Below are 19,713 nucleotides of genomic sequence, written 5' to 3' on the forward strand. Positions count from 1 at the left end.
TCTGTCTCAACAAAAGGAAAACATGGATGCTCCAAAGATAAAGAAAAGCCTGAATCCAACTATATTATTGCAATAGCAAGAGATTTCAGAGTGTACATTGCCATTCTACCACTGGAAGTTTGTTTCATTTTCCCTCAAACTTGGAAAGGTCGCCATCTCCCAAAGTAGACAAATTCTCACAGGAAAAAGAGAAAACGCACACTTCCACCAGCATGTGGCTTCATAAGGGCAAGCACGTGCACCTGGCACATAGGAGGTACATGCTGTCTGTTAAATGATGTGTTCACAGTGACCAGGCCTGCTAGGCCCTTCCAAGGAACATGCCTGGCAAAGCCATAGAGCAGTCAGGATAAGATATGTATCACATCCTCATCTCTGGGAACTTACCCTTTTCTGAAGTTACAGCTAACTTAGTAAAAGTATAAGAGAGGTAACATGATATGACAAAATTCAGCATGTTCCACTCAAGAAAACAAGAAACACATGCATGTTCCTCAGATGACAACAGCCACGCCAACTCTGTGTCTGTGGTGGCATCTCCTACCTGACACGATCATCACAGGGCCTCTGATCTTGGTCAACTTCTGCCGGGTGAAGTTCCGAATGAGGCATTATATCAAAGTGCTCTTTCCAACTTTTGGAGGCCCCATCATCACTATCACTATTGGTGGTGGCTCTAGTGGAGTTTGATCAACCACTGGAATATGATGCTTTTTTGTCTTCAAATCCTGAGTCCTATTCATTAAAAAAAAAAAAAGTAAACTCATTTTCAAAATAGAGTAAAAGGTATCAACCTTATAAGTAGACTTTTTTTAGTTTACTTATAGATATGAGTACTTTAGTATATTTTATAGAGAGTACAACAGACAATATATAAATATAATTAACTTGTCAATTACTAATTTGTTAACTACTGGCCCCCATCCAAATAACTGCTGTTCAATAAAGATGTAACAAGATGACTTCAACAGTACAGAGAGTTGAAAATTAAACACTCCTTAAATCTGTTTTATGAGTGATTTTAATAGCTTTTTAAAAAACAAAAGGTAAATACCGAGGCAGTGCATCATAATGGATAAGAGCAGAGGCTCTGGAGTTAAATTTGGCTCTCCTACTTACTGGTTATATGATTGGAGGTAACTTGTTTTCTTGACCTCAGTTTTCTTATCCATAAAATGAAGGCAAGAATGATTCCTACTCTGGTAAGGCTGCTGGAAGCATTTAGTTGAATAATGTTTAAAGTACACTGCTAGGCATATCACAAGGATTCACTAAAGCTATGTTAGCATTACATATTGTAATTTTTGTAGTTTATATTACAACTTTGTAAAACATATCCAGAAGGAAAAAGCACACTTATCACCATAGAAACAGTTTAAAGTTTAGGAATAAACAAATTCTATAAATTCTTGTATCTTGAGCAAGAAACACCAACCAGTGTGCAGATGCTGGAGGCAAGGCAGCTTCTATGGGAAGTCTTCTCACATTTTAGTAAAAGCCACACATCATGCATCTCCATGTCCTTTGGAATGTGACTAAACTTGTGAATCCAAATGTCACCTGTGAGAGGCTCCTACTATTTAAAAAGAATCAATGGAAGAAGCATCAGACTGCAGCTATACATACCTGTGAAAGGATCAAGCCATCCCCACAGCAGACTGAACTGCAAAAGCTTTGAGATTTCTCTTCCGGGCATCTTCTTCGTCCTCTAGCTGGAGATCCTGCAGATGCCGCTTCTTTTTCTTTTCAGCTTTGGGCCCACTGTTTTTCTTCTGTAAAATTTCTTTGTGTTTCCTTTGGTCCTTAGTCTCCACAGTGGCTATTTACCAATAACAAGTAACTCTAGCCTACAAGGAAGAAGGCTGGGGTAAGAAGGTGGGAGAAGCATTTTACAATCCAGCCAATACCCAGGGAAAAACAGTACATTTCATATATTTCATTATGAAGAGATGATGTATATATTGATTCTTTGAGATTTTCTGCATAGACAATCATGTCATCTGTGAGCAACGACAGTTTTATTTGTTCCTTTCTTATCTATATTGCTCCCTTCTTACCTTTCATTTTATTTTCTTATCACATTTGCTAGAACTTCCAGTATGATATTAAATAGGAGTAGTGAGGGTGACATTCTTGCCTTGTTTTAAATCTTAGGGGAAAGGCGTCTAGCTTCTCACCATGAAGTATTATGTTAGCTGCAGCGTTGCTGTTGTAGGTATTCTTTATCAAGTTAAGGAAATTCCCCTCCATTCCAAGTTTGCTGAGAGTTTTCATCATGAATGGGTGTTAGATATCACATACTTTTTCTTTATTTATTGATATGACCACGTGATTTTTCTTCTTTGATATGATGGATTACATTTATTGATTTTCAAATGTTGAACTAGCTTCACACACCTGGAATAAATCTCTCTTGTGATTTATAATTCTTTTTATACAATATTTCATTCAATTTGCCCATATCTATATATATATATATATATTTTTTTTTTTTTTTTTTTTTGAGATGGAGTCTTGCTCTGTCACCCAGGCTAGAGTGCAGTGGTATGATCTTGGCTCACTGCAACCTCTGCCTCCCGGGTTCAAGTGATTCTCCTGCCTCAGCCTCTCAAGTAGCTGGGATTACAGGCACCCGCCACTGCGCTTGGCTATTTTTTGTATTTTTAGTAGAGACAGGGTTTCACCATCTTGGCCAGGCTGGTCTTGAACTCCTGACCTCAGGTGATCCACCCGCCTCAGCCTCCCAAAGTGCTGGGATTACAGGCATGAGCCACCACACCCAGCTATCAATTTGCCAATATTTTGTTGAGAATTTTGCTTCTCTGTTTATAAGAGATATTAGTCTATCGTTTTCCTTTCTTGTAATGTTTTTATCTGCTTTTGGTATTAGGGTTATGCTAGCCTTATAGAATGCATTAGGGAGTGTTCCTTCTACTTTTATTTTCTGAAAGAGATTGCAGACAGTTGGTTCCATCTCTTCCTTAAATGATGAAATTCACCAGTGAAACCATCTGGGTCAAGTGCTTTCTGTTTTGGAAGATTATCAGTTTTTGATTTATTTAATAGGTACAGGTTTACTTAGATTACCTCCTTCTGTTTCTGTTTTCCTAACAGAACCCTGTGAAACCTGAAGAAATTACAGCACAAGGTACCTGTAAGGCACATGAGGTAACTGTGAGGTACAGGGAAGGTGGAAGACTGGGGAGCCAATGCAAAGGCAAGGATAGGAAAATGCTTTTGAAAATAACATGAGAAATACCATTTGATCCAGCCATCCCATTACTGGGTACATACCCAAAGGACTATAAATCATGCTGCTATAAAGACACATGCACACGTATGTTTATTGCAGCACTATTCACAATAGCAAAGAGTTGGAGCCAACCCAAATGTCCAACAACAATAGACTGGATTAAGAAAATGTGGCACATATACACCATGGAATACTATGCAGCCATAAAAAATGATGAGTTCGTGTCCTTTGTAGGGACATGGATGAAACTGGAAAACATCATTCTCAGTAAACTATCGCAAGGACAAAAAACCAAACACCGCATGTTCTCACTCATAGGTGGGAATTGAACAATGAGAACTCATGGACACAGGAAGGGGAACATCACACTCCGGGGACTGTTGTGGGGTGGGGGAAGGGGGGAGGGACAGCATTAGGAGATATACCTAATGCTAAATGACGAGTTAATGGGTGCAGGAAATCAACATGGCACATGGATACTTATGTAACAGACCTGCACATTGTGCACATGTACCCTAAAACCTAAAGTATAATAAAAATAAAAAATAAAAATAAAAAAAAGAAAATAACATGAGATGATACAGAAACTTCACTATGAAGGACAGAAGATCAAGTTGCCAGTCCATTTGAGGAGCACTCCACCTTTAAGAACCCTCCCTCATCCTATGCAGCCAGACAACTAAACCTTCCACTAGCAGAAATAAATGGAAGGTTTATCTTTTAGAGAAATTAAACCACAGTAGCCCTGAGCCCAGGGACACTGGGGCTCACACGTACACATATGGATAGGCTACAGTATCCTCCCCAAATAGGGTTTTAAAGTGAGTTCTACATACACTGACAGGCACAATTATCAACGCTCTGCTTCCATTCAGCTTCCCTAACAGTTGCGGTCAAATGTGTAGCCCTTAGCAGAAAACTAAGTTATTTTCATGAGAAGAAAGCTGACCAGCTCACCAAAAAGACTCACAAAAACCTAAAGGAAATACATAAATTCCTAGATACACACAACCTACCAAGATTGAACCACGAAAAGCTTCAAAACCTGAACCAACCAATAACAAATAATGGGATCAAAGCCTTAATAAAAAGTACCAACAAAGAAAATCCTAAAAGCAATAGCTTCACTGCTGTATTTTACCGAATATTTACAGAAGAACTAATACCAATCCAACTCAAACTATTCCAAAAAATAGAGGAGGGATGAGTATTTCAATGGCTGATACTTAAACCAAAGACACATTAAAAAAGAAAACTACAGGTCAATATCCCTAAGGAAAATTGATGCAAAAATCCTCAAGAAAATTTACAAGCAAAACAAATTCCACAACATATTAAAAAATTATTGATAATGACCAAGTGGAATTTATCCCAGGAATAGAAGGATGGTTCAACATATGCAATCAAGGTGATCGTATCAACAGAATGAAGGACAAAAATTATATAATCATGTCAACTGATGCTGTAAAAGCATTTAATAAAATTCAACATTTTATTGTAAAAACGCTTAAAAAACAGGGTATAGAAGAAACACACCTCAAAACAATAAAACTCATATAAGACACACCCATTAAGTAGTATCTTACTGAATGGTAAAAAAAATGAAAGCCTTTCCTCTAAGATCTAGAACAAGAGATGCCCACTTTCACCACTGTTAATTCAGTATTAATTGAGCTTTTTCTGGAAGTACTGTAAGTCGTAGCTACAGCAATCAGACAAGAGAAGGAAATAAAACACATCCAAATTGGAAATAAATCAAATTATAATTATTTGCAGACAATCTCTTATAATTGGAAACATCTAAAGACTCCAAAAAACCATTAGAACTGATAAACAAATTCAAGAAATTTGCAGGATACGTAATCAACATAAAAAAATCAGTAGCGTTTTTATATGTGAACATCAAACATTTTGAAAAAAACTAAGAAAGCAATCCCATTTACAATAGCTACAAATAAAATGAGGAATAACCTTAATCAAAGAAATGAATGATTGCTACAATGAAAACTATAAAATACTGGTGCAAGAAATTGAAGAGGGCACCAAAAATGGAAAGATATTCCACCTTCATGGACTGGAGGAATCAATATTGTTGAAATGTCAATATAACTCAAAGAAAGCTACAGGTTAAATGCAACCCCTATCAAAATATTGATGACATTCTTCACAAAAATAGAAAGAATAATTCTAAAATCTATATGGAATCACAAAAGGTCCAGAATAGCCAAAGCTATCCTGAGCATAAAGAAATAAACTGGAAGGATCAAATTACCTGACTTCAAATTATACCATAGACCTATAGTAACCCAGATGACATGCTACTGGCATGAAAACAGACACAGAGACCAATGAAACACAATAAAGAATCCAAAAGAAATCCATCCATCTACAGTGAGCTCATTTTCAATAAAGGTGCCAAGAACATAAATTGGAGAATGGACAATCTCTTCTATAAATAGTGCTGCAAAAACAGGATATCCATATGCAGAGGAATGAAACAAGACTCCTATCTCTCATCATATATAAAAACCAAATCAAAACAAATTAAAGACTTAAATCTAAGACCTCAAACTATGAAACTACTACAAGAAAACATTGGGGAAATTCTCCAGGACATTAAACTGGGAAAAGATTTCTTAAGCAATACCCTACAAGCACAGACAACCAAAGCAAAAGTGGACAAATGGGATCCCATTAAGTTAAAAAGCTTCCTGCACAGCAGAAGAAACAATCAACAAAGAGAAAATCCACAAAATGGGGAAACATATTTCCAAACTATCCATTTGATAAGGGATTAATAACCAGAATATATAAAAAGCTCAAACAACTGTATAGAGAAAAATCTAATAATCTGATTTTAAAATGGGCAAAAGATCTTAACAGACATTTCTCAAAAGAAAAAATACAAAAGGCTAACAGACTTAGGAAAAGGTGATCAACATCACTGATTATCAGAGAAATGCAAATCAGAACTATGAGGAAATATCATCTCATCCCAGTTAAAATGTCTTTTATTCAAAAGACAGGCAATAACAAATGCTGGTGAGGATATGGAAAAAAAGCAAACCCTTGCATACTGTTGGTGGGAATGTAAATTAGTGCAACCACTATGGAGAACAATTTGGAGGTTCCTCAAAAAACTAAAAATAGAGCTACCACAGGATCCAGAAATCTCATTGTTAGATATATACATGAAAAAGAAAATCAATATATCAAAGACATAGCTGCACTCCTATGTTTACTGCATTACTATTCACAATATCCAAGATGTGGAAGCAACCTAAGTGTCCATCAACAGATGAATGAACAAAGAAAATGTGCATATATACAATGGAGTACTATTCAGCCATAACAAAGAATGAGATTCTGTCATTAGTGACAACACAGAACGGTGCTGGAGGATATTAAGTGAAATAAGCCAGCCACAGAAAGGTAAACTGCACATTCACACTTATTTTGGGGAGCTAAACATTAAAACAAACTCACAAAGATAGAGTAGAATGGTTGTTACTTGAGGCTGGGAAATGTAGTTGGTGGGGGGAAGTGAGGATAGTAAATAGGTACAAAATATAGTTAGAATAAATAAGATCTACTAATTGGTAGCATAACAGGGTAACTATAGTCAGCAATAGTTTTTTGTACATTTTAAAATAACTGCGTATAACTGAATTGTTTATAATACAGAGAAATGATAAATGTTTGAGATAATGGATATCCCATTTACCCTGATGTGATTATTATGCATTACATGTTTGTATCAAAATATCTCATGTACCCCATAAATATGTATACCTACTATGTACCCGTAAAAACTAAAAAGACCTATAAACGCTGATGTCTGGGGATCCCCTAATACAATAGCGAGTTCTGGCTGATCATCCCACAGGGAAGCCACTCGGCAGCCACACAGTTCCCCATACACACACCCCGCTAGTAATCAGCTTTGTTAGTGTATAAACCTTAAACTATGTGCAGACAATATCACAAGTCATAAGGGAAATGGAAAGCAAGACCACAATGAGGTACAACTTCACACCCATTAAAATGGCTATTATAATGCAAACAAACAAAAGATGGAACATAACAAGTGTTGACAAGGATATGGAGAAAATGAAACCCTTGTGCATTACTAATAGTAGTGTAAAGTGGTGGTCTGCTCTAGAGAGCAGCATGGTGGTTCCTCAAAAAGTTGAACACAGAATTATGATATGACCCAGTAATTCCATTTTGAGGTATATAGCCCCAAGAATTAAATGCAGGGACCCAAAAAGATATTTTTTTTTTTTTTTTTTTTTTTTTTTTTTTTTTGAGACGGAGTCTCGCTCTGTCGCCCAGGCTAGAGTGCAGTGGCGCGATCTCGGCTCACTGCAAGCTCCGCCTCCCGGGTTCACGCCATTCTCCTGCCTCAGCCTCTCCGAGTAGCTGGGACTACAGGCGCCCGCCACCGCGCCCGGCTAATTTTTTGTATTTTTAGTAGAGACGGGGTTTCACCGTGGTCTCGATCTCCTGACCTCGTGATCCGCCCGCCTCGGCCTCCCAAAGTGCTGGGATTACAAGCGTGAGCCACCGCGCCCGGCCCCAAAAAGATATTTGTATAGCAATGTTCACAGCAGCATTACTCACAGTAGCTGGAAGGTGGAAGCAACACCATGCCCACCGGTAGATGAATAGATAAACAAATGTGATATATGCACGCAATGGAATATTATTAGAATATTATTCCTTTTTAAAGGAAGGAGATTCTGACACATTCCACAATGTGGATGAACAATGAAACCTTGAATACCTTATGCTAAGGGTAATAAGCCAAACACAAAAAGACAATTCAGTATGATTCCACTTATCTGAGGTACCTAAGATAGGCAAAGTCACAGAGGCAGGAAGTAGAATGGTGGTTAACAGGGACTGGAAGACGACTGGAGTTAGGAATTACTGTTTAACAGGTACAGAGCTTCACATGAAAAAGTTCTAGAATAGAATGGTGGAAATCATTGCAAAACGTTATGAATATAGTTAAAGCAACCGAATTGTACACTTAAAATAGTTAATATGATACATTTTATGTTACATGTATTTTGCCCAGTGAAAAAATAAAAATATATAAGCACACAGCAAATGATCACCAGGCCTTTGAAGAAAGCCTATAAAATAAAATTAAGAAACCAAAACACCAGACGGCAATGGGGAGAATCAAAGAGGTGGGCAGAGAAAACAGAATGCAAGGGCAAGGTCAAGAGAACATTTTTGACAACTGAAAAGTGAGAGCATATGAAAATGTCGCCAGAAAGATAGAAAATCAAGGTGAATTAGATACCAGAAAATTAAACACAAAATACAAAAAATGAGAGAGAAAGATGACAAAAATTAGATCAACTCAAGAGGTTCAATATCTAACAAGATAACAAGAGATTCAGAAGAAACAGGGAAGCTGGAGGGGAAGAAAATTATTATAGAAACAACAGAAAGACATTCCCAAGAATTAACAAGAAAAACAGACATGTACCACTAGGGGTTCATTAAACGCACAAATTAAAAAAAAAAAAAAAGCCTCTACCCCATAATTGCAACAGTATATGCTAAGGATATGCAAAAAATTTTAAACGCTTCTAAAGGGGGTAAAGCCAGAGTGGGGCAGGATGGGGAGAGATAGGTCACATACACAAACATATTATTTTGAAATATAAAAATTGATTTTTTTAAGTAAAAATTGTTGAAGTTGGCTGCATCTGGGGAGTAAGCAGGAAGTACTGAATCAAGAGCAGTCTGTTTTTTGTGACGTCTTATACTACCATTGGACTTCTAAAACCATGTTTCTTTAAATTTTATCCTGGTTCTCTTTCAAAGCAATGTATATGCAACTTGTATTTACATGTAAAAATATGCAGGTGAGAAATGCTAATATAAAATTATTCCAAAGCCTTTTCTAAAGTGTCAAGAAGTGCTAGGATTTACTTAGCAGAAATCATCTGACGATGAATTCCTTGTCAATTCTGGGAAGTGACTGCCAGAGAGAGGGAAAACAGAGTGGTCACAAAACTGTGATCAAAAGACAGTCTGACACATGAAAAAATGCTCATCATCACTGGCCATCAGAGAAATGCAAATCAAAACCACAATGAGATACCATCTCACATCAGTTAGAATGGCAATCATTAAAAAGTCAGGAAACAGCAGGTGCTGGAGAGGATGTGGAGAAATAGGGACACTTTTACACTGTTGGTGGGACTGTAAACTAGTTCAGCCATTATGGAAGACAGTGTGGTGATTCCTCAAGGATCTAGAACTGGAAATACTATTTGACCCAGCCATCCCATTACTGGGTATATACCCAAAGGATTATAAATCATGCTGCTATAAAGACACATGCACACATATGTTTACTGCAGCACTATTCACAATAGCAAAGACTTGGAACCAACCCAAATGTCCATCATTTGGGTTGATAGACTGGATTAATCCATGATAGACTGGATTAAAAAAATGTGGCACATATACACCATGGAATACTATGCAGCCATAAAAAAGGATGAGTTCATGTCCTTTGTAGGGACATGGATGAAGCTGGAAACCATCATTCTCAGCAAACTATCACAAGGAGAGAAAAACCAAACACCTCATGTTCTCACTCATAGGTGGGAACTGAACAAAGAGAACACTTGGACACAGGATAGAGAACATCACACACCAGGGCCTGTCGTGGGGTGGGTGAGGGGGAGGGATAGCATTAGGAGATATACCTAATGTAAATGATGAGTTAATGGGTGCAGCACACCAACATGGCACATGTATACATATGTAACAAACCTGCACGTTGTACACATGTAACCTACAACTTAAAGTATAATAAATAAATAAATACAGTTAATGAGTTAGATCTATGATACTAAATTAAATTCTTGACCTTAGTATTACAAATATTTTATAATGACAGTTTTAAGAAAGCTTAGAAAAATCTGCTAGCATATATTTTAAAAAGTCCGATCAAAACATACACTAAGAAATTAATAATGGTTAGATAGCAAACACAAATGTGCAGATTCCCTGGGATTTCTCATTAGGTTAATATTTGCAAAAGTAAATCATGTTTTAACTGTTCAGTTTCCTTGGGGACGCATTTAGTTTTAAAAACATTCAATATTAATGAAATACCTAAATCTATTATAAATATTCTTTCAAAACATCAGAAAGTCAAGATAATTTGACTAAATAGCTAAAAATAAACTCATTTTGTAGAAAGCATGCAAGTAAAATGTTCGGTAAGTGATAAACACACTTACCACAGGTTATTCTGGCAATGCTATACTTCTTGTAGTTCATGGCAGTCTATGTGAGAGTCCTAGTCTTGTCAGAAAACAGGTATTTTACCTAAATAAAAGAAACAAAAATATAGTATTCTGTTGTTTTTGACTCCATCTCGACTTGGATTAAGAAGGCGTATTCTGAAATAGCACAGAAAAACATGTGATCTCTTGGATCACTATCACAATTAAGATGCATCTGAAAACAGTATGGGTCTGCTACAGATAATGTCACTTTCCAAGATGCAAAGTTTTACAGACTTAATACACAAAGCTCTCAACTCACAAAGGTGAAAAGATAACTGGCTGAGTAGGTCAACAAGCAAACCATCTCAACAAGATTAAATGAATGCAAAACAGATGCACTCCAAATGCAAATGTGATGCGCAGATTATGTTACCTCTGGCCATGTGTACTAAAGAAGAGGGAGAGAACTCAAGGCCCCAGAACAAGAGAGAAGTCCAGGCCAGGCTCTGGGCACTAACTAGTCATGTGGACTCTGAACACTCACCTCATCCTTCATGGCCTCAATTTCCACATCTATGAAATAAAGGGTCTGGCCAAGAGACACATAACATTGCCTTCTACATGTAACTGGAGAAATTGTGTCATGGATAGGTGAGGGAAGGTAATTAATGGAATTGCCTCTAGAGGGCGAATAATTAACAGAATTGCCTCCAGTTTCTCCATGGCTTTCTAAAGAGGGGTCAAGACTTGCTGGATGCCAGGCTGGGCGCGGTGGCTCACGCCTGTAATCCCAGCACTTTGGGAGGCCGAGGCGGGCGATCACGAGGTCAGGAGATCGAGACCATCCTGGCTAACACGGTGAAACTCCGTCTCTACTAAAAATACAAAAAATTAGCCGGGCGCAGCGGCGGGCGCCTGTAGTCTCAGCTACTCGAGAGGCTGAGGCAGGAGAATGGCGTGAACCCGGAAGGCGGAGCTTGCAGTGAGCCTAGATAGTGCCACTGCAGTCCGGCCTGGGCGAAAGAGCGAGACTCTGTCTCAAAAAATAAATAAATAAATAAATAAATAATACAAGAAAAATTTAAAAAAAAAAAAAGACTTGCTGGATGCCAGGTGTCTTCCAGGGATCCCAGAGAATTGGTCTAGGGAGGCAGTGCTTTACTGTATTACAGAAGAGGAATTAATCACACTAATTGCTTACTCTGTACTTTTGCTTAATGATACAATATAAACAAATACAATGAATTAATTTTAAAGCAATCAAAAGGCCTTCAAGTTATTAAAGCTCCTGAAGATTCAAACATTACATCCATATATAGAATTATTACACTAGGGGCAATTAATGATTTGATTTATAGATGTTTTATATAGGTTTGATATGCAACAAATCTAGGGGTATAAAAATCAGTAAAATCTGCCTTCTAATAAACAGTGATTTCTGCCTTTTCTTAAAAAATAAGTTATTGTATCAAAATAGTAAAAAATGAACATTTTAAAATAAAAAATGGCTGGGCATAGTGGCTCATGCCTGTAATCCCAACACTTTAGGAGGCCAAGGCAGGCGGATCATGAGGTCAGCAGCTGGAGACCAGCCTGGCCAATATGGTGAAACACCGTCTCTACTAAAAATACAAAAATTAGCCGGGCATGGTGGCGGGTGCCTGTAGTCTCAGCTACTCGGGAGGCTGAGGCAAAAGAATCGCTTGAACCATGAGGCAGAGGTTGCAGTGAGCCAAGATGGCACCACTGCACTCCAGCCTGGGTGACAGAGCGAGACTCCATCTCAAAAAAAAAAACATAAATAAAAAAAATAAAAAATTATCAAGATTATCATTCTGCCTACTGAATTTTAACTTATCCTTAAAGTTCAAAAAAAAAAAACTTCTTTCTCATGCAAACTTTTCCCATATCCCTAATTAGGATGAAGTATTGAAGCATCCTGGGTGATTCCTGAACACTTTCAATCCTTCAATTATTCAGGTCCAGTTTAATGGCACCTGAGAACAATTACATACTGAGAACTGTGCTAAACTTGACAAAGGCGACCAAAGATCTTATACAGGGGCACACCTGTACCCTCACGTCGGCTCCGAAGTCTCCAGAGGGAAACAGACAGGACATGATGAATCAGCTCTCTTTTTACTGTATTATGCTTGGAAAGATTGTTATGGAAACATAGAAGACAGATAAATCAACCTTGCCTGGAAAACTGGAAAAAGGTTCCAACCGGAGGCAAATTTAGATCAGTATGTACAAGAACTCACTGATTCTTACAGGAGTAGGATATTACCAGACAGACAAGTGAAATGACAAAGCCATTCTAGAAATAGAGAAGGTAAGCAAAAGAACCGAGAAGTGGAAGTTGAAGGCCAGCTCGGGGTGCTATGTGACCAGAGCCTAGTCAGCAGTGGGAAGATTTGTGCTCTATGCTAAGAACGTTCCCTGTTATGACAATCCACCCTGTTGCACTAAGAATTTAAGAGCATTTATATGCATATATACAATTCAAGGAAAGATAAAGAGAAAAATTTGCTATCAACTCTGTGTAAATTCGGAAAATGGTACCAAAGGAACAGCTTCACCTACATTTCTGTGTCTAGAAAGTTTTATTTTATTTAAAAATGTAGTCTACAAACTTGAGCCTCAATTTTTGGCAATAAACTAAAAAATGATACATAAACCATCATACAATTCACTTTGTCCTTGCAGGAAAGAAAAAACAAACCTCCATACGAGAGGTCTAAAGAACTCCCCAAACCTCCATGATTTTGCAGGAGACAAGATAAGGGTAATCACCTGCAGCACCTGGACCCATCTAGATTAACTAAATTTACTGAGGCTCCAGAGGAAGGTCTTCAGGACTCAGACCTTAGTTATAGATTAGAAGTTAATCAAAGGAAAGAAGTTTAATTGATTCACAGTTCCACATGGCTGGGGAGGCCTCAGGAAACTTACAATCACGGTGGAAGGGAAAGCAAACACGTCCTTCACATGGCAGCAAGAGAGAGAAGTACAGAATGAAGAGGGAAAAGGCCCCTTATAAAACCATCAGATCTCAGGAGAACTCACTCACTATCACGAGAACAGCATGTGGGAACCACTCCCGTGATGTAATCACGTCCCACAGGTCCCTCCCCCAGCACATGGGGATTACAATTCAAAATTAACATTTGAGTGCGGACACACAGCCAGACCACATTACAGAGCCAGAAGAGCTGAGTAGTGGGAACTTAGTAAATGTTCATTAAACCAAATCCCTGCACAAGGATGGCTTCATAAAGGTGCCACCTGTGCAGTGGCAAAAGCCCCACACTCAGAGGGGACCTGAACTTGGTTTAATGCTCTGTTGTCACTGCCTTGAAATTCTTAACAATTTTTGAACGACAGACTCCACATTTTCAGTTCGCATTGGGTCCTGCAAATTATGTACCTGGTCCTGCCCCTGAAACAAAGATATGGTTTGTTCATGTAGGGGCACCCTCAACCCCTCCCTGCCTGTCTCACTCCAAGATGCCCTAAGTGTAGGGGAACACGGAGCTAGGAGATGGCGGTATTTGATGATGATCTTGGAGGTCCCACCTGATCATGGCTGGCGATGCATGTGTGTGGGTGGGAGAATTTGGCTGCTCTCTCCTGGCAGCCTCCATCCCATGCACAAAGCCTGCACTTTGCCTGTCTGTCTCCCTATGTCCCCCTACCTGACTCAGCCCAGGAGTGTGGATGGGCGGCCACTGGGCCCAGTGCTCCTGGTCCCAGCTGTCGTTCCCTGTTGATTGGGGTGATTTGGCTCCTCTGACTACTACTACTCCATCCCCACTAGGACAAGAGGAATTGGTGAAGCGGGCAGGGTGGGAGGCTTAATCAGCAGCCAGGGCTAGGCAGCAGGCAGTAGGGCAAAGATCAGGCTGACTTTTCCTGCTACAGATCTGCTCTCTGGAAGAGGCATTCATGGACTGGCTTAGACTGTGGCTTGGCTATTTTAGGAATATTCTTAACCCTTCCTGAGTTACTGCTGTCATCAGACTTCTCTCCCAGGGCACAGAGCAGCAGACTGTTCCCCTCCCTGTCCCCTCCTCCCCAGTCCCTGTGTTCCTCCCTGGCAGCTGAGACGGTCAGAGTTTTCTCAGGGGTGGGGCAAGTTGACTTCTGCCAAGGAAAACTCCTGAGTCCCTGAGCCCCCTTCTTTGTCCTGCCCTGTGCCTTCTTCTTCACTTCATCATAGCTCTGGACTCAGCAAAGTGGCAGAATGGGCATGACCTCAGCCCTTCTTCTCATCTTATAAAATTGGAACCTCCCAGCCTAACCAACATGGTGAAATCCCATCTCTACTAAAAACACAAAAATTAGCCAGGCGTGGTGGTGTGCGCCTGTAATCCCAGCTGCTCATGAGACTGAGGCAGGAGAATTGCTGGAACCAGGGAGGCAGTGGTTGCACTAAGCCAAGATAGCGCCATTGCACTCTAGCCTAGGTGACAGAGCGAGACTCCGTCTCAAAAACTAAACAAAAAAAAAAAATTGGAACCTGACTCTCATCTGAAGGAAAACAGCTGACCTGCATCCCAAGAGTAAGATGGGAAGATGCAGTCCTGGCTTCCAACCTCTGACAGAGCAGGAGCCCCTGCCTGCCTGGCTTTGATGCCCTATTAGGGACAAGTTTCCAGAAGCATGTCCCATACAGCAGCCAGAGCCCCTCAATGTCCTGGGGTTCCCTCTGCCTGGTTTTTCCTCCACTCCTGTGGAGATGGGGTTTCACTATATTGCCCAAGCTGGTCTTCAATTCTTGAGCTCAAGTAATCCGCCCACTTCAGGCTTCCCAAAGTGCTGGGATTATAGGCATGAGTCACTGTGCCCAGCTATATTTCTGCATTTATTAGTACAAAAATTAAAAATCCTGAGTTTATATTGATACCTCAGATTCCAATGCAACACCACATGGGGTGTTGGAAGAGGGTTCCCTGTTTTTTATTTTTAATTTCTTTCTCCAGTAGTGACAAATCCAGTTCTTATTATTTATGATACACTTACTTATGCATTCAATTCTACTATATAAAGTTGTCTCAGAATTGCTTACCCACAATCCTATGAGAAAGAATATATTTACTGACCAGATTACAGAATTTATGGAGAGTGCTTGCTGCATTTAACCCTACAGAATCCAGTCAACACACTGATTTTCAAGGTTACTTGGATTTTTTCTTTGGAGTGTGGTTATTTTCATTTGTAGTAGAGTTAGGTTCACTTTTTAGTGTTTGTATTCCATTTTGGGTACTTCCCTCCCCTATATTCTGGTTGGTTTTAATTGTTTTGTCTATATTTTGAGTATATGAACATTACCATGGTTCTGAGAACCACAAAAAAAAGATATATTCAGATAAGTGTCACTCTCTTCTTATTCCCGTTAGCCTGTTCCCATTCCCTCCCTCTTTCCACCCCTTTCCCACCTGCCCCCTATAGGTAACCAATCCCCCAATCCCTTTATTTTCTAGTTTATCCTTCTTGCACTTTTTTTTTTTAAGGCAGAGTCTTGCTCTGTCAACTAGGCTGCAGTGCAGTGACACAATCTTGACTCACTGCAACCTCTCCCTCCTGGGTTCAAGCGATTCATGCCTCAGCCTCCTGAGTAGCTGGGATTATAGGCATGTGCCACCACGCCTGGCTTATTTTTGTACTTTTAGTAGAGACAGTGTTTTGTCATGTTGGCCAGGCTGGTCTCAAACTCCTGGCCTCAAGTGACCCGCCCACCTCGGCCTCCCAAAGTGCTAGGATTACAGGCATTAGCCACTGTGACTGGCCTTCCTCCACTTTCTACAAATAAACAGAGACACTGTATTTTCTTTAATCCTTTCTTTTTTTTTCCTTTGGAGATGGATTCTCACTCTGTCACCCAGGCTGCAGTGCGGTGGCACGGTCTCAGCTCACTGCAACCTCCGCCTCCTGGGTTCAAGCGATTCTCCTGCCTCAGCCTCCCCAATAGCTGGGACAACAGGCGTGTGCCATCATGCCCGGCTAATGTTTGTATTTTTAGTAGAGATGGGGTTTCACCATGTTGACCAGGCTGGTCTCGAACTCCTGACTTTGTGATCTGCCTGCCTCGGCCTCCCAAAGTGCTGGGATTACAGGCATAAGCCGCTGTGCCCAGCCCATCCTCTCTTTCTTACAGAAAGGACAGCATACCATAGATATGTACTTCTGCCCTTCCCTTTTTTTCTAGTTAACAGTAAAAACATACTATTTTTAAATATGGAAAAAGAACAGTCAACATTCCAACATGAATTTTAGGAAAAAAGAAGACACTTAATAAACAACAGTTGTTATGAAGGAAGACTGTAAAGCAGTTGCCAGAACTCTGAGAGGAGATGGCCAGACAGCAAGAGCAGGCAGAAGAGAAATATATCTCAGAAATGAATAGAAGAAAAAAGACTAAACAAACCATCACAGATAAGAAGCACAAGAAGGTAGATACCACAGTAGATGCCTATAGAACAGAAATGGAAAAAATAAAGAAAAAAAGGAATGAAAAAGATACACAGTATTTGGGAGACAACAGTAGATATGGAAAGTAGGAAGAAAAGAACTTCATACTCACACTTAGAATTCCCAAAGAAGAAAGCTGAGCAATGGAACAGAGCAAATATTTTAAAATACAATTATGCAGGAGTTGGGCACAGTGGTGCACGCCTATAGTCCTAGCTACTCCAGAGGCTGAGGCAGGAGGATCACTTGAGCCCAGGAGTTCGAGGCCATAGTGTGCTATGTTCACACCTGTGAACAGCCACTGCACTCCTGCCTGGGCAACACAGGGAGACCTCATCTCTAAAAAAAAAAAAAAAAAAAAAAAAGACAAAAGACAACAACTGTTGGTGAGAATGTGGAGAAAAGGGAACCCTTGTACACTATCAGTGGGAATGCAAATTGATATAGTCATTATGAAAAACACTATGGAAGGCCAGGCATGGTGGCTCACATCTGTAATCCCAGCACTTTGGGAGGCCGAGATGGGCAGATCACGAGGTCAGGAGTTCAAGACCAGTCTGGCCAACATAGTGAAACCCCATCTCTACTAAAAAAAAAAAAAAAAAAATTAGCCGGGTGTGGTGTGTGTGCCTGTCATCCCAGCTACTTGGGAGGCTGAGGCAGGAGAATTGCGTGAACCCAGGAGGCAGAGGTTGCAGTGAGCTGAGATCATGCCATTGCACTCCAGCCTGGGCAACGGTGTGAGACCCAGTCTAAAAAAAAAAAGAAAGAAAGAAAGAAAGAAAAACACTATGGGGATTCCTCAAAAAATTAAATATAGAGCTGACTTATGATCCAACAATCTGTCTTCTGGGTATATATGTATATGTATACATACACCCACACATACACAGGTACATATATACACACACACACACATACATATATACTTTTTTTTTTGGAGATAGGATCTCACTCTGCCACTCAGGCTGGAGTGCAGTAGCGCAATCATGGCTCACTGCAGCCTCCAACTCCTGGGCTCAAGGGATCCTCCCACTTCAGCCTTCTTAAGTAGCTGGGACTACAGGCGTGCACCACCACACCTGGATACTTCTCCTATTTTTTTGTAGAGATGGGGTATCACTGTCCCCCAGTCTGATCTGAAACTCCTGAGCTCAAGCTATCCTCCCACCTCAGCCTCCCAAAGTGCTGGGATTACAGGCCTGAGCTATCACGCCCAGCCTTGAATTAGTATTCAAAGGGCAAACTGCACACCAGGCAACAGTGAACCAGAACCATAATCACCAAGACAAACTCTAGAAAAATTATTGTACTTTAAACATAAAGAAAGAGAACAAGCCAGAAATATCATGTTGCTTATTAGAAATTCCTGTGGGAGTCCGGACACAGTGGCTCACACCCGTAATCCCAGTGCTGTGGGGAGGCTGAGGTGGGAGGATCACTTGAGCCCAGGAGTTTGACATCAGCCTGGACAACATGGTGAGACTCCATCTCTACAAAAAAAATTTGTTTTAATTAGCTGAGCATGGTGGCACACACCTGTAATCCCAGCTACTTGGGAGGCTGAGGTAGGAGAACTGCTTGAGCCCAGGAGTTTGAGGCTGCAGGAAGCCATGATCAGGCCACTGCACTCCAGTCTGGGTGACAGAGCCAGACCCTCCCTGTCTCTACAAAAAAAAAAAAAATTCCAGTAGGGGGCTGGTGCTGTGGCTCACACCTGTAATCCCAGCCCTTTGTTAGGCCAAGGTGGGAGGACTGCTTGAGGCCAAGAGTTTGAGACCAGCCTGGGCAACATAGTGAGACCCCCATCTCAAAATAAATAATAAATTAAAATTAAAAATAAAAAAAGAAACTTCAATGTGCATCAGACATGTAGGGCCTGCTCAACCTTCTATGCCAGAAGGCAGTGCAGCCACACCTAGAAGACACTGAAGCTGAAGAGGGAGCCACAAACCTGAAACCCAGCCAGGGATAAAGTCTAAAGGCTACAGACTAACAATACCAACCAAACATTTAAAAATCAGAATACTGTTCACATAAGCCCTTCTTTTTATAAAATTTTTATTTTAACTTTTTTACCTTTTTAAAAATAGAAAATGTCATACACAAAAATAGAATATAATGGGCCGGGCACGGTGGCTCCCGACTGTAATCCCAGCACTTCAGGAGGCTGAGGTGGGAGGATCACCTGAGGTCAGGAGTTCGAGACCAGTCTGGCCAACATGGTGAAACCCTGTCTGTACTAAAAATACAAAAATTAGCCAGGCATGGTGGCGCATGCCTGCAATCCCAGCTACAGGCATGAGCTGAGACAGGAGGCTGAGACAGAAGAATCACATGAACCCAGGAGACGGAGGCTGCAGTGAGCCGACATCATGCCAGTGTACTCCAGCCTGGGCAACAGAGCAAGACTCTGTCTCAAAAAAAAAAAAAAAAAAAAATATATATATATATATATACATAAATATAAAATGAACCCTGATATTACCCAGCTATAAAAATTATTAACTCAAATATCAGATGTCTTATCTCTGTAAACACTTATCATCTGTAACTATTTCATTCTTGAGAAGACTCTGGGCTGGGTACGGTGGCTCATGCCTGTAATTCCAGCACTTTGGGAGGCCACGGCGGGTGGATCACCTAAGATCAGGCATTTGAGACCAGCCTGGCCAACGTGGTGAAAACCCGTCTCTACTAAAAATACAAAAATTAGCCAGG

At 40.2% G+C, this 19,713-nt stretch overlaps 1 pseudogene; it reads right to left on the reverse strand.

Moving 5' to 3' along the window:
* LOC129480916 (procathepsin L-like) overlaps positions 1-19,713 on the reverse strand; it is a 63,391-nt pseudogene that overhangs the window by 40,016 nt on the left and 3,662 nt on the right.

Source organism: Symphalangus syndactylus, chromosome 4 (assembly GCF_028878055.3).
Source record: "Symphalangus syndactylus isolate Jambi chromosome 4, NHGRI_mSymSyn1-v2.1_pri, whole genome shotgun sequence".
Lineage (NCBI taxonomy): Eukaryota > Metazoa > Chordata > Mammalia > Primates > Hylobatidae > Symphalangus > Symphalangus syndactylus.